We start from the raw sequence: 13,277 nt of genomic DNA, 5'->3' as shown, positions 1-13,277 counted from the left end.
TTTCTCATTTCTTGTGCTTTTTTTGGTGATTTTACAGCCTAAATGACTCCCAAGTGGAGTGCTGAAGCACTGTCTGGTGTTCCTAAGCCCAAGAATTCTGTGATGTGGCTTACAGAGTGTATGTTAGAGAAGCTTCATTTAGGCATGGGTTATAGTTCGTTGGCCATGAGTTCAATGTTCATGAATCAACATTATATATTGAATCAGTTGTCTTTAATCAGAAACAGGCATAAAACAAGGATGTAGGCCGGGCACAGTGGCTTACTCCTATAATCCCAGCACTTTGGGAGGCCGAGGCGGGCGGATCACTTGAGGTCAAGAGTTCGAGACCAGCCTGGCCAACATGGTGAAACCCCGTCTCTACTAAAAATACAAAAATTAGCTGGGTGTGGTGGCGCGCACCTGTAATCCCAACTACTCTGGGGGCTGAGGCAGGAGAATCGCTTGCACCCACTGGGTGGAGGTTGCAGTGAGCCGAGATCATGCCATTACACTCCAGCCTGGGCCATAGAGCAATACTCTGTCTCAACAAAAACAAAAAACAAAAACAAAAACAAACAAACAAAAAAAGGATGTACTGATGGGTTGGGGGAGATGTGAAGAAAGGTTCATGGGACCTTACCCATGTAATTTACTAGGAGCAATGGCTCTATATCCACTACTAGGTGTTCACAGTGACTTTTTAAAGCATAACTACCATAAGAAAGAGACAGCTGCATTCTTAAATTTACTTTTTTATTTAAATTGTTTATCAGAAATAGAATCCCATTAATATTGTTTTTAAATCATTTTTGAAAGCAGATTGGAATTCAGTTTGAGCAGTTGTTTCTATAGAAATATGTTGGCCCCACAGCTGCTCCTGAGGGGCCATGCGTAGAGACTGGGTCTGTATTCCACTGACCCAGGGCCGCCTCCAGTACTGGAAAGGGCTTTGCTCCGGCTGTAGCTCTGTGAACTATCACAGTAAGTGAAAAGGACACCCTCTAGTTGTATTTTTCTACTCCTGCTGCTCCTTTGCAGATTTTTTTTCTCACCGTTTAAACAGTGTTGATGTAATTCCCTTCCATGCTTAAATTCTCTATTTGTATGCCAGGTGGCACACTGCTGAATGTGTTTCTGCCCCCTTCTGCAAGCTGGGTGATTTGAGTGGGGTGAGAAGGGTCATTCCTATGTTGTTATGGAACTCATAAATGAATGTTTTTTTTTTTTTTTTTTTTTTTTTTTTTCTTGAGACGGAGTCTCGCTCTGTCGCCCAGGCTGGAGTGCAGTGGCGCGATCTCGGCTCACTGCAAGCTCCGCCTCCCGGGTTCACGCCATTCTCCTGCCTCAGCCTCCCGAGTAGCTGGTACTACAGGCGCCCGCTACCACGCCCGGCTAATTTTTTGTATTTTTAGTAGAGACGGGGTTTCACCGTGTTAGCCAGGATGGTCTCGATCTCCTGACCTCGTGATCCGCCCGCCTCAGCCTCCCAAAAATGAATGTTTTTGAAAGTGGGTTCTTTATTGCTACTTTAACAAAATCTATGCATTCAAAAGCTAATTGTTTTATAAACAAAATGGGTTTGTTTGCAAAGACCTAATACCAGAAACTAAACCTTAATGTCCATATCCAGGAATTGTTCTTTCACTGAAATATAATTTAAATTTACTGGCAATTATTTCTAAAGAACATATTTTATGAATAATTCTATTTTCAAAAATAGACAGTATACATAGGATGCTGAGTGAATTTTGCTCTTGGTTTTTCATTGACTATTTTGATGTCCTTTGAAATATGTCCTCTTCAGCATCTAATAATTAATATTTTAGGATATATAAAATTATAATGTCTTATGAAAACATTTATAAACATTTTGATTCTCTTTTCTAAATGTCCAATCCCTTCTGAGTCTTTACAAATATGCATAATATTTTTCTCTAATTTATTTGAAAGAAAATTGTATCTATTATATAAAAATTGCTTCATGTTCTAATGAACAATTATCTAAATCCTATTGTTATTTCGTGATAGGTATAGAGAAAACAGATTAGAATGACTGTCAGGAGAACAAAATTCTAATGCTGGCTCAGCTACTAGTTAACCATGTAAACGGCTACAAGGTATTAGATTGGTGCAAAAGTAATTGCGGTTTTGGCCATCACTTTTATGGCAAAAACCACAATTCCTTTTACATCAACCTAATACTTAATTTTTGTGGACCTCTGTTTCTCCAGTTGTGAAACACAGTGGTGAGACTGGGTGTCCTCCATGGTTCATGACCTCTGAGGAAAGTATAGGATCATAAGAACATGGTAAACATTACAGTGCTATGAGAACATTGCCTTTATCTCTTAAAACATTTCTATTATTTATTAACAAATTGATCCTCAGTCTTGACAAGCAATTGAACGATTGCACTACAGTCTTCAAAATATTACATTACTGAGAATGATACCATACCAGAAAAAAAGTTAAATATGAAATTTCTCTAACTGCTAAAAAATGTTTTATAAAGCAGTCATTTTCATTCAATATTATAAAGTTGAAGTTTCCAAATATGTATTTACTATTGTTCTATAAACAATTTTAGAAAAAGTGAATATTTAAAACTGTTACTAATAGTATTTCTTAATCTTCTTTTACCATCCTAATCTATATTCACTGCAATTATTACCTATTTTATAAATGTTCTGGGCCATCTTGCATTCCTGTAATTCATGAAACAGGTTATAGTCAACTATTTTAAAAAGTCATTCATAAGTAGAGAAAAGATAAATGCAGACATAGAAAAAGGCTATGGCACAAGAAGATAAGATAATAGAAACATTTTCATGTATTTGAAAGAATTTTGTTAGCATAAATCTTCATTTTTATTCTTGTTTGAGCATTCTGTGGTGTTCCTCATGACAGGGTTTGAATTTAGACTGATCGCACTTGGAATGGAAATATGCAGTTCAGCTGTTTGTACACAAATATGAAACAATTATTCCTGGAAGCACATTTATTCCAATATCCCTCTGTAACTATGGTGACACAGCCCCGCGGCTTGCAAAAATGCACAGGACTAGAGTCTGTGAAAAAGACCTTATGTGATAATTCTGTATTTGAAACATCAGTTTAGGAAGAGGGTGAAACAGCAAAATATCCAGTGTCCCTCATGTTGTGTTTACTAATATTGGGTTATAAATATAAACTACTCTAATAGCTACCAAGATGTGTTTTTTACCCAAATTGAGAACCAAATGAGAATTAGTTTGATTCAGAGTGTGATTCCCCACAATTTCATAATAAGACCAGGAATATAGATAGAAATTTAAATATTCAGTTATGGTGATATTGATAAATATTGAATATTACATATAATGGAGACAATGTGTTCATATATTTCTCAACATCTTTTCTCTTTGGACATCAAGTAGACAACGTTTCAAATTCCTCATCATTAGAGCCAAAATAAACACATCAGCTCCTCTCACTTCTGGGAGCAGCCAGCCACCTCAATTTATACCACAAGCGTTCCAGTCAGACTGTGGTTTTAACGAAGGCTACAGCCCTGAAGTGCCTTGTGTAGCTATTCAATGCAGCCTTCTCTAGGAGGCCTGAGCCTAGGGTCCATTCTGGGCAGGGAGATCTGCATGATTTTCCTAAACAATCCCTCCTGAGTTCTCCAGAACCAAAGGAGACTCTGAAGCAAAAATCGAGTGTTTCATTTCCACACCTCACTTCCCCAAATCCTATGACCTGAAATGAAAGCAGGGAGGACGGAAATCGTCTAAAGTTTTAAAAGGTAAAGTTAGGCAATAAAATCTCTAAGGACAATTTCTTTCTCTCAAAAAGTAACTATGCAGCCATAAAAAATGATGAGTTCATGTCCTTTGTAGGGACATGGATGAAGCTAGAAACCATCATTCTCAGCAAACTATCACAAGGACAAAAGCCAAACACCGCATGTTCTCACTCATAGGTGGGAATTGAACAGTGAGAACACTTGGACACAGGAAAGGGAACATCACACACACATCAGGGATTGTTGTGGCGTTGGGGGAGGGGGGAGGGATAGCATTAGGAGATATACCTAATGCTAAATGACGAGTTAATGGGTGCAGCACACCAACATGGCACATGTATACATATGTAACAAACCTGCACGTTGTGCACATGTACCCTAAAACTTAAAGTATAATAATAATAAAATTAAAAAAAAAAAAGAGAGTGAAGCCAGGTATTCCAAGGAGTGAAGCTACTGGACAGTGAAAATGAGGGTTGTTGGAAAACACTTATCTGTGTCAGAACATGGTGCTCCCTGGATAGTTGAGATCAGGTTGCCATGACTGAGGTAGAGTGCTCCTTTCACACTATTTGTTATTAAATTGCTATATGAATTTCTAGAAAATTCTTACATTGAGATTTTAATCTTTTTTATTAAATCAAACTTTACTGCTCATTATGCCTTCATTCTTTGTGCTCTTCTAAATTCCAGAAGGCATATTTTCAGTTCCTAACAAATTTTATGTTTAAAGCAATGTGTTAAGGAATTATAGTTATTTTATATTTATGGTACATGTTTGTTCTTGAATGTTGCACATTTCTCGATCTCATTGAGATGCTCTTCCTCATGATATAATCTAAGATGTTGCAGTGTCACGCTGGTGAAACACTGTACCTCATTTTGATAACTCATTGAGATGCTCTTCCTCATGATATAATCTAAGATGTTACAGTGTCACACTGGTGAAACACTGTACCTCTAATTTAAAACCTAGTTACAACATTTCTGGTAGACCTATTGGGTTAGTGTTTTTCCTGAAACCCTTTTTGGTTTGCATTGGAGTTGTGATGGCTCAAGATTCTGCAAAAGGGGTAAATTTTTTATAGTGTTGGCCACCACTCTGTGGTTGAGCCTGGAAACCCTAAGTGCTGTCACCCTGATTTCCTGCTGTGAACCTAGAGGCTTAGCCTATGGATTGCAAGGTTATTCTTCTATTTCTTCCTTTAAAAAATGAGATTAGAAAATTGTTTTTCCAGGACATGGATAAAAGGATTGATTGAGGCATTGTACTATTCATTTAGAAATTCATTCTGTTTCTTCAAAACACTGTATCTCAATAGAAGAGAGAGAGAGGAGAGCAGAGAAACCAAAGGTTTGTCAAGGCCATTTCTTAAAGTGTCTTTATTTAACAGAAGGAAAATGCTTTATGGCAGGACTTCTCATACTAGTTGCACTTTGGAGTTTAAGTTGTGATAAATTAGAAATTGTTTTAAAAAATAATTTGAACAAAGTACAGGAAAAGTTTGTTTTAAGCACCTACAATACACTAAGCACAGAGGATGTGAGTGTGATGAGTCTGGAAAGGAAAATTACAGAATAGTGAGAGCCAAACAAAAGTGTGTGTGTGTGTGTGTGTGTATTGCAGGAGATGAAAAGTTGGAAGAAGTCAAAGGGTGTTTAGGCAAAAGAAAAGTAGCCAGGCACTGTGGCTCACAGCTGTAATCCCAGCACTTTGGGAGGTCGAGGTGGGTAGATCCTTTGAGCTCAGGAGCTCAGGATCAGCCTGGGCACTGGGCAAGATAGTGAGACCCATCTTTACAAAAATTCGTCTAGCATGGTGGCACATGCCTGTAGGCCCAGCTACTCGGGAGGCAGAGGTGGGAGGATCACCTGAGCCTTGGAGGTTGAGGCTGTGGTGAGTTGTGATCGTGCCACCGAACTCCAGCCTGGGTGACACGGTGATATCTTGTCTTAAAAAAAAAAGGAAAAAGGAAAGCACTTTTAAGCTGAGATCTGAAGGATAACTAGGATTTCGGTGGCTGGAGTACCACTCTATAAAGAGGGATGGCAAGGACAAAGGTTTATAGAGTCACCCATAATCAGTCACCAGGATACCTTTAATATCTGATGGCTGTTCAGGCTAATTAGCAAGTACAGAAGAGCAAACCATTAGCCATTTGAATGCTGGTATTGCAACCACAAATAGGTAAAGAGAAGAAAAGCAGAAATGATCACTCAGTAAGATGCACTTGAGGTCTGGTAGCTCAAGTCAGTAAAAAGTTTTAAAAGTATTGCTATCATGTTTCATCAAGCTGAAATTATTCACAAGCTGAAATTATATCACAAGCCAGATACCATATCTAGGACACTCAGTGACATTTGATTAAGTGGTAATTATACCAAAAGCCTGATAATAGAAAAGAATGTATTAAAATAATGTGAATGACAGTCTATTAGAATATCGCCCATTATAGAATGGTTTGGCCACAGGGACCTCATTCATACTGAATCGGTTTTATAAAATGATCTCTCTTGAAATGAATGTAGTTCAACAGAGCTGCAAGGTGGAAGAATGCAGCACCCAACACCTTCCCTCTTACAAGTCAGCAGGCCAAGCCCCATCTGAGTGAGGACAAGAGGCCAGGCTAGCTATAGCCAATGGACTAAGCTAGGTGCCAGGCTCCCCTTTCTGTAGGTCTTGGTGGCTGCTGGTATTTAGAGGCAGGTAAAAGCTATAATTCTCCTTGCCTGATAGCAAAGTTGCAGGCAAGAAGAACTACAACTTTTTTAAATTAGCAACTAGACATAAAGAAAGTCATAACATCTAAAAATTTAGTGAAAGTCCCAGTTCTCTGTTCTGACCTTTGTTGATGACAGAAACCTTCAATGTGTGATTTTGGGGTTAGGCATTCTTGTGACAGGATCTGGCTAGCCTGGCTGGATCATGTGAGGGAATCCTCTAATTCAGATCACCCTCAAGGCCCAGTGGGGACCAGGATCTGGCTAGCCTGGCTGGATCATGTGAGGGAATCCTCTAATTAAGATCACCCTCAAGGCCCAGTGGAGACACTATCCCTGGGCACCATGCTGAAGAGCCACATTCTTTGCTTGCTGGTTTCTTATATTCTGTCCCTGCAGGGTCTAAAGCCCACTTAAAGTATTCTGTAGACAATTCACAAACCTTCAACACTCATTTTAATATGAAAAGTAATACAACGTCCATTATATTACTCAATCCTCTCAGTGTGATCTTCCATAAGGAAGCTGAGTCCAAATCTGGACTAATCTACTGACTATGAATAGGCCAGTTCCTTAACCCAGTCTCAGTTTTCATTGCTATAAAATGGGGAAAATGGAGAATTGGTCTAAGAATTAATTAAAATGATGCATATAATTCACTTATTACAATGTCTTGCATGGAGGAAAGGTCAATTGTTAATAAAGTTGGTAATTTACATGGCACTGCTCTAACACCTGTGACTGGCCAGATTTTCATGCACCAGGAATGCCCGAGAAGCTCTGTGCAAACCAGCTATGCTTCAACATTCTCATTTATCAGAAGGAGAATGGAAGGAAGTGTAAGCAGGTCTCATCTCCATTAAACTTTGCTTCAGGTGCACTAAGATGTGACTGATGCTAATTTTTCCAGATTTTATATTATTTAGGTGGGACTCCAAACCCAGCCTCTTGATTCCTGCCTCCTAGCATTTCTGCCTTCAAAATTGTTTTCACTACCACAGATTTTTTTAAAAAAAATTGTTTGGAAATTTGTATATTTTCCTTTTTGGATGACTCGAGGCTAATGAAACGATTTGATGAAAAATAGGATTACACACACACACATATACATATATATATGTATATATGTATATGTGTGTTGTATATATGTGTGTATATATATGTATATATGTGTGTTGTATATATGTGTGTATATATATATATATGTTGAGACACAGTTTCTCTCTCATGCCCAGGCTGGAATGCAGTGGCACACTCGTGCTTCACTACAACTTCCACCTACCAGGTTCAAGCAATCCTCCTACCTCAGCACCCCCAGTAACTGAGATTACAGGTGCATGCCACCATGCCGAGCTCATTTTTGCATTTTTAGTAGAGATAATAAGGTTTTGCCATGTTGGCCAGGCTGGTCTTGAACTCCTGACCTCAAGTGATCTACCTGCCTCAGCCTCCCAACATGCTGGGATTACAGGCGTGAGCCACTGCACCCAGCCAGATTATATTCTTAAAAAGATAAGTGACTGTATATTAAAATATTGGAAGTCACTGTAAAAATCAAGTCTTCCATTTGCTTTTCCTCAGCTCTGAAACATACTAATTTTGGGCAAGCCATTATATTACATGAATTATTTGTCTTTAGTCAAAAAGGGGTTATAAAATGTCTCATAAGATTGTCTTGAGTGTTAATTTTAAAATAGATGTGAAAGAATTTGGAAAAAATAAATACTTGGAAAAATTAGCTCATCATCATGCATTCTGATTTCAGGCCATTATATGATTTTATATTATTTGTATTATTTTAATTTTATTTTTTATGCATATGATATTGGATTATGCCATTTTGTCTTATAATATGCACACTATGCTTCTCAAAAATACAGTAAATGGTTGTGTCCTAATAATATTTAGAACGTGAAAAATAAATCATATGTTAACTGAGTACTTCCATATTTTTAGAGAAGCCGCTGATGATTTCAAGATAGCTCTTGATTGAATAGACTGCCTTTGGCAGGAGGGAGTGGATTGCAATAGTCATCTTTACAATTGATTCAATTTCTTCAGCAAATCAAATTTGTGGCAATAGACATAAATCATTTCAGAAGGCTAAAGTGAACAAATTGACTCATCCAGGTTTTGTTAATATCATAGTGTAGAAATGATCTACATGGCATTGAATAATATACCTTGAGTTATTGGACAGTAGATACTTTGGCATAACTGTCACATATCAATCAATATAACTTCAGCTCTTTTGTAATGAATTATAATTTCTTTACAAGTAATAAAAACTATTGAAAAGTTAGAAATATTTCAGAAAAGTTTGGCCACTGTTTCATGAGTTTACAAGTATATCTACTATGCACACACACAGGCACACAAACACAACTGATATGCAACATTCTATGAGTCAATGCATGGTGAAGAAATAGAATGTTTTGATTAACCCACAGTTACTCCTCTATGCAATGATATTATCTAGCAGATGGATACTTTCTTGGAATTTAGGGATTTTCTTCTAGAATTTTGCATATGAATGTGCACAAGTGCCCTAGATACTGTTCTTCCCGCCACTCCCAGAAATGTAGTACTTTAATCTGTTAACCAGAAAGTTAAGTACAAGGTCAGGTATCTTAAAACAGATCTCAGAAATGCAAATTGAGGTTGTCTCTGGTGAGTTTAGGTAAGCGTATTAAATCTAGAGGAAAGAAATATTAAAATAAGTTCTAAAAGGATTTTCATGGATATAAAGCAAAATATTTTAAAATGATAGGCCTTTTGAAATACGTCTTTGATTAGAAGTATGAGATACCATGATTCAGAAAAATAATAGAAAGGACTGAAAAATACTGTCAAAGTGTTAGGACAATAATACAAATGAAAACACTCTAAAGCCACTTTTTTATTTCCTACTGGTGAAAAAATTTCTAGAGAAAATATTTTTTGTTTTCATTTGTCTGTTGCCTAGGCTGGAGTGCAGTGGCACAATCATAGCCTACTGTAACCTCGAATTCTTGGACTCAAGGGATCCTCCTGCCTCAGCCTCCTGAATAGCTGGGACTACAGGCACACATCACCATGCCGGCTAATTTTTCAATTATTCATAGGGATAGGGTCTTGCTATGTTGCTCAGGCTGATCAACTCCTGGGGTCAAGCGATCCTTCTACCTCAGCCTCCCAAAGTCCTGGATTCCTAGAGAAAATAAAGGCAGGTGTATTCAAACAGTCTCTTGGATAAGTTACAATTTAAAACAAAAAGTTGGGCAAAAAAGGAAGGATAAACATAAGACCAGGGACAAGCACAATGGAATGTTTTCATAATTTAGTTGTTGTGCATTCCTTCTGTTTGAGAAATGTTTATTGCAGGTCGACTGTAGTACAGGTACTAGAGTCCGCTCTGGGCTGTGAAAACAGGCAGGCTTTCATTTCATCCCTCACAGTCTGATTGGGGGTAAGTGAGTAACTAGGAGTCATTGGAAGACTTTAAGCAGAGGAAGTTGATCAGATTTGTGTTTTTAAAAAGAGCTATATGAGAAAAAAATAGAGAAAAAAAATTTGAGGTGGCAACATCAGAAATAAACTCAGAGGCAGATCAAATAATCATTCCCTCATTCTCCAAAAATAAACAACAGTCATGTAAGATTGAAATTGAGCAGTGCAGTTGAATTTTCTCAATAATTTTAAAATAGTGATTTGAAGATGAAAGCCTGAAATGAAGCAAGACTAGTGAAGTGTCTTCAAATCTGAGTGGAGCTGTTAGAACTATTCAACAGACACTGAGGAATTATAGATACAATGCTTTCTAATGGAACTATTTTTACACTAATCAGAAGTTCTATAGCACAGAAGCATTTGCAATTTTGTGGAGATAGAGACTTGAATCCTGCTACTGAAAATCTGGAAGGTCACAGTCCAGTAGTGGTCTCTTAACTGGTCCTTGCTTGTCAATACTCCAATGGTCTATTAATAAAGTCAGAAAACTTCATTCATGAAAAGATAAGCGTTCTGCAAACAAACAGCTAAGCTTTATATTAGTTCAAAAGAGAAAGTGAAGTCTGTGGTGGATCTCAAAAAAATAAAAGCTCTGGGTATATCCAGGTGTGGTCTGTGGCATTCAAAGGTGTGCAGACTTCCAAGGGGACAGGAACACCCTTGACTCTATGGAATCTGGTGGAGCAAATGTTACTGTTGGAGCAGAAATGACATCGTATTGGGGATCATTTTGAAAGGAGGTAATTTATGAATGGTAAAGCAACTCAGCCTCCACTTTGCCTGTCTCCTTCCTTACAGAATTGTGGACTTGAAAGAGTGGACAAAGGATGGTTATGAAATTTGAAGCATAAACTGTGTGAGGAGAGAGAAAGTATGTACTGAGCCCATCAAAATCTGAGGTTCCCAGGACCAGGGGAGCACATCCAGGAAGCTGCTGGAAGAACTCCCTTCTTAGGCTGGTCTTCAGTCATCCTTGGTGTTCATTCACAAACCAGGGATTAGGGTGGAGGTACCAGAAAATCACAAATGGAGTATTTTTTTAATTCAAAAGGGAGAACAAAAGGAGTTAGAGAACAGGTAGCGTAATGATGACTCATAGTTAATTTCTAGCACTGAATGATTGGTTTGTATTTACTTAATAATAAGTCATCATGAGAATCCAAAATTAGCGTATGCTGTCTGATGCCATGGATTATTTATGTTCTAAGACTTCTTTATGGTTTGTAATGAGGCATCTGACAAGGTATATTAACCAGTCTTTTGAATAAGAGATAGATATGTATGTAGATTTATCCACGTTACATGTAGGTGAGCATAGAGCTGTTTAAAGTTTATCCTAGAAAATGTTGTTGAAAAGGAAAAATAGCAACTTGAAGGTGATAAGGAATTACAGAGCATATACAAAAGAAGGTTGGATTCACATGACCAGCCAATGGAAATAACTGTTATCCCTGGAAAAATGCAGAGATCTCGCCTGAGTTTAAGTAAAATCTTCGCAAATACAAGACACGGAGTCCTAGTTTAGCAAACACTCTGTATCCATGATAAGCTAATAGGGTGGGTGGTATGGGTATGAAAAACAAACCAGAAACTAAGGGGGTAAGGCTCCATTAATAGAGAAGAGAGGAAAAATCTCACTCCACCTTAATTGCTCTGATGTGACAGAAATGAAATATATACCATTTTTTTAGGTTTTGGAATTCTTATTTTAAACAGGGACATGGATAGAATTGTGATTGAAAAAGTGTTAACAGGTCCAGCATCTCAAAATGATGCCACATTTGAAATGATTATTTTTGATAAGATGCCATTTAGGAGGACCTGGAGCTTTTTAAACACTTGAAAGGATGTGTTATGAAAGACATTGCAGGCAGAATCTGTGTAGTTCTAGACGCAGGGCCAGGAACAACCCACGGAAGTTAGTGGAAACCAAAGTTCAGTTCAAGTTGAGTGCAACTTTTTACCATGTAGAGATCTGAAAATGGGCTGCCTTTTCATAGAAAAAAATGGCAAATATCTTAATCCTCAGAAAGTCATCTCACTAATTATTCCTGAAATCAGTGTTTAAACACCTGGAACAAACTTGCTAAGCTTAGCTTTTTCTTCAACTCACAAAGCAAATTTAATGTTTCCAGTGGAGATCAGGATGTTCTTCTAGCAGGGAAAATTGCACAAACTACAGGGAAATGATTAATACTCAATATCAATCTCTTGCAATGTTCTCATATTTTTTCTCAATATTCGGAAAAATAAAATTGCTTCTGTTCTGTTCCTTTAGCCAGCCTGTTCTCTTCAGCTCATTAATTTATCTTGGAAACTCCACTTTTCAAATTTAAAGGCCCATCATTAGGATGTTTAATATTGATGGGAAAAATTAAAATGACTATTTTACCCACAAAAATAAAAACATTTGCTATCCTTTTTTGATAAAGGTCTTCTAGATTTGCTTCACCCACTTTAACTTTTTCTATATATGTTAAAATTCAGTGTGCAATAATATTTTCAATTTCTCCACGTTTTAGACTTCCTTAGCTTATTTCTATTCACATAAATTCTTTTTTATAAATGTTGATAGGAAATACCATTCTTAATGATACCACCAGTGATGAGTTGAATACTGCCCCAGTCTGATCAACATGCGTGAAAGATATTTTCTGAGCTGTGAGTTTGAAAAATAAAAATAATTTTTTAAAAGATATAATGGCTCCTGTTGAGACAATTTATTAATATAAATTCAGAGATATTCACAGCCAAAAGGAGCATTGGAGATCATAAGATTATTAAGGTCACCTTATGCTTTTGTTATAAGAGGAAATCCTGCAATCGATAACAATGCAATGAGTGAGTTTGTCCTGTCGTAGATCGTTTTCACAGGGCCTGGGATATAGTACTTAGTGAATGTCCATAAACCAACATTCTTTACTCAAAGGAGCCCTATTCGTTCAATAGTAATAATGGAAGGATTATAGGAATAATTCCTGATTATCTCAAGATTTGCTTTTTTATTACCCATTCTAGGTTCATCATGATTAACTATTTAATATTATTTCAGTCCCTTGACCTCATTCTCTGCAACTAAGGAGTTGATGTGAGGAAGTAAGAAAATGAGTCAAAGATTTGGAAGAAGTCCATTTGAAGTTGAGGGTTTCACTGATTAACAGTGGAATAGGTCAAAAGAAGATGATTTTGTTGGTTAAGTTTTTTGATTTTTTTGTTTGGTTTTGTTTTTTGTGTGTTGGCGTGGGAGAAACTAAGGAAATAATTCCAAAGGAAAGGCTTTTGATGGGGTGTTTTTCTCCTG

General features: G+C 37.2%; 1 protein-coding gene and 1 non-coding gene across 4 annotated transcripts in view; both read left to right on the top strand.

Annotated features, from left to right (window-relative positions):
* NALF1 (NALCN channel auxiliary factor 1) overlaps positions 1–13,277 on the top strand; it is an 860,129-nt gene that overhangs the window by 530,429 nt on the left and 316,423 nt on the right. The window lies entirely within an intron of this gene.
* LOC112436917 (small nucleolar RNA SNORD31) lies at positions 12,572–12,640 on the top strand. Its single transcript, XR_003025585.1, has one exon. It is a non-coding gene; the product is annotated as a small nucleolar RNA SNORD31 (small nucleolar RNA).

This window comes from Pan paniscus, chromosome 14 (assembly GCF_029289425.2).
Source record: "Pan paniscus chromosome 14, NHGRI_mPanPan1-v2.0_pri, whole genome shotgun sequence".
In the NCBI taxonomy this organism is placed as follows: Eukaryota; Metazoa; Chordata; class Mammalia; order Primates; family Hominidae; genus Pan; species Pan paniscus.
Note: the sequence above shows the minus strand (reverse complement) of the source record. Positions and strands in the feature narration are given on the sequence as shown.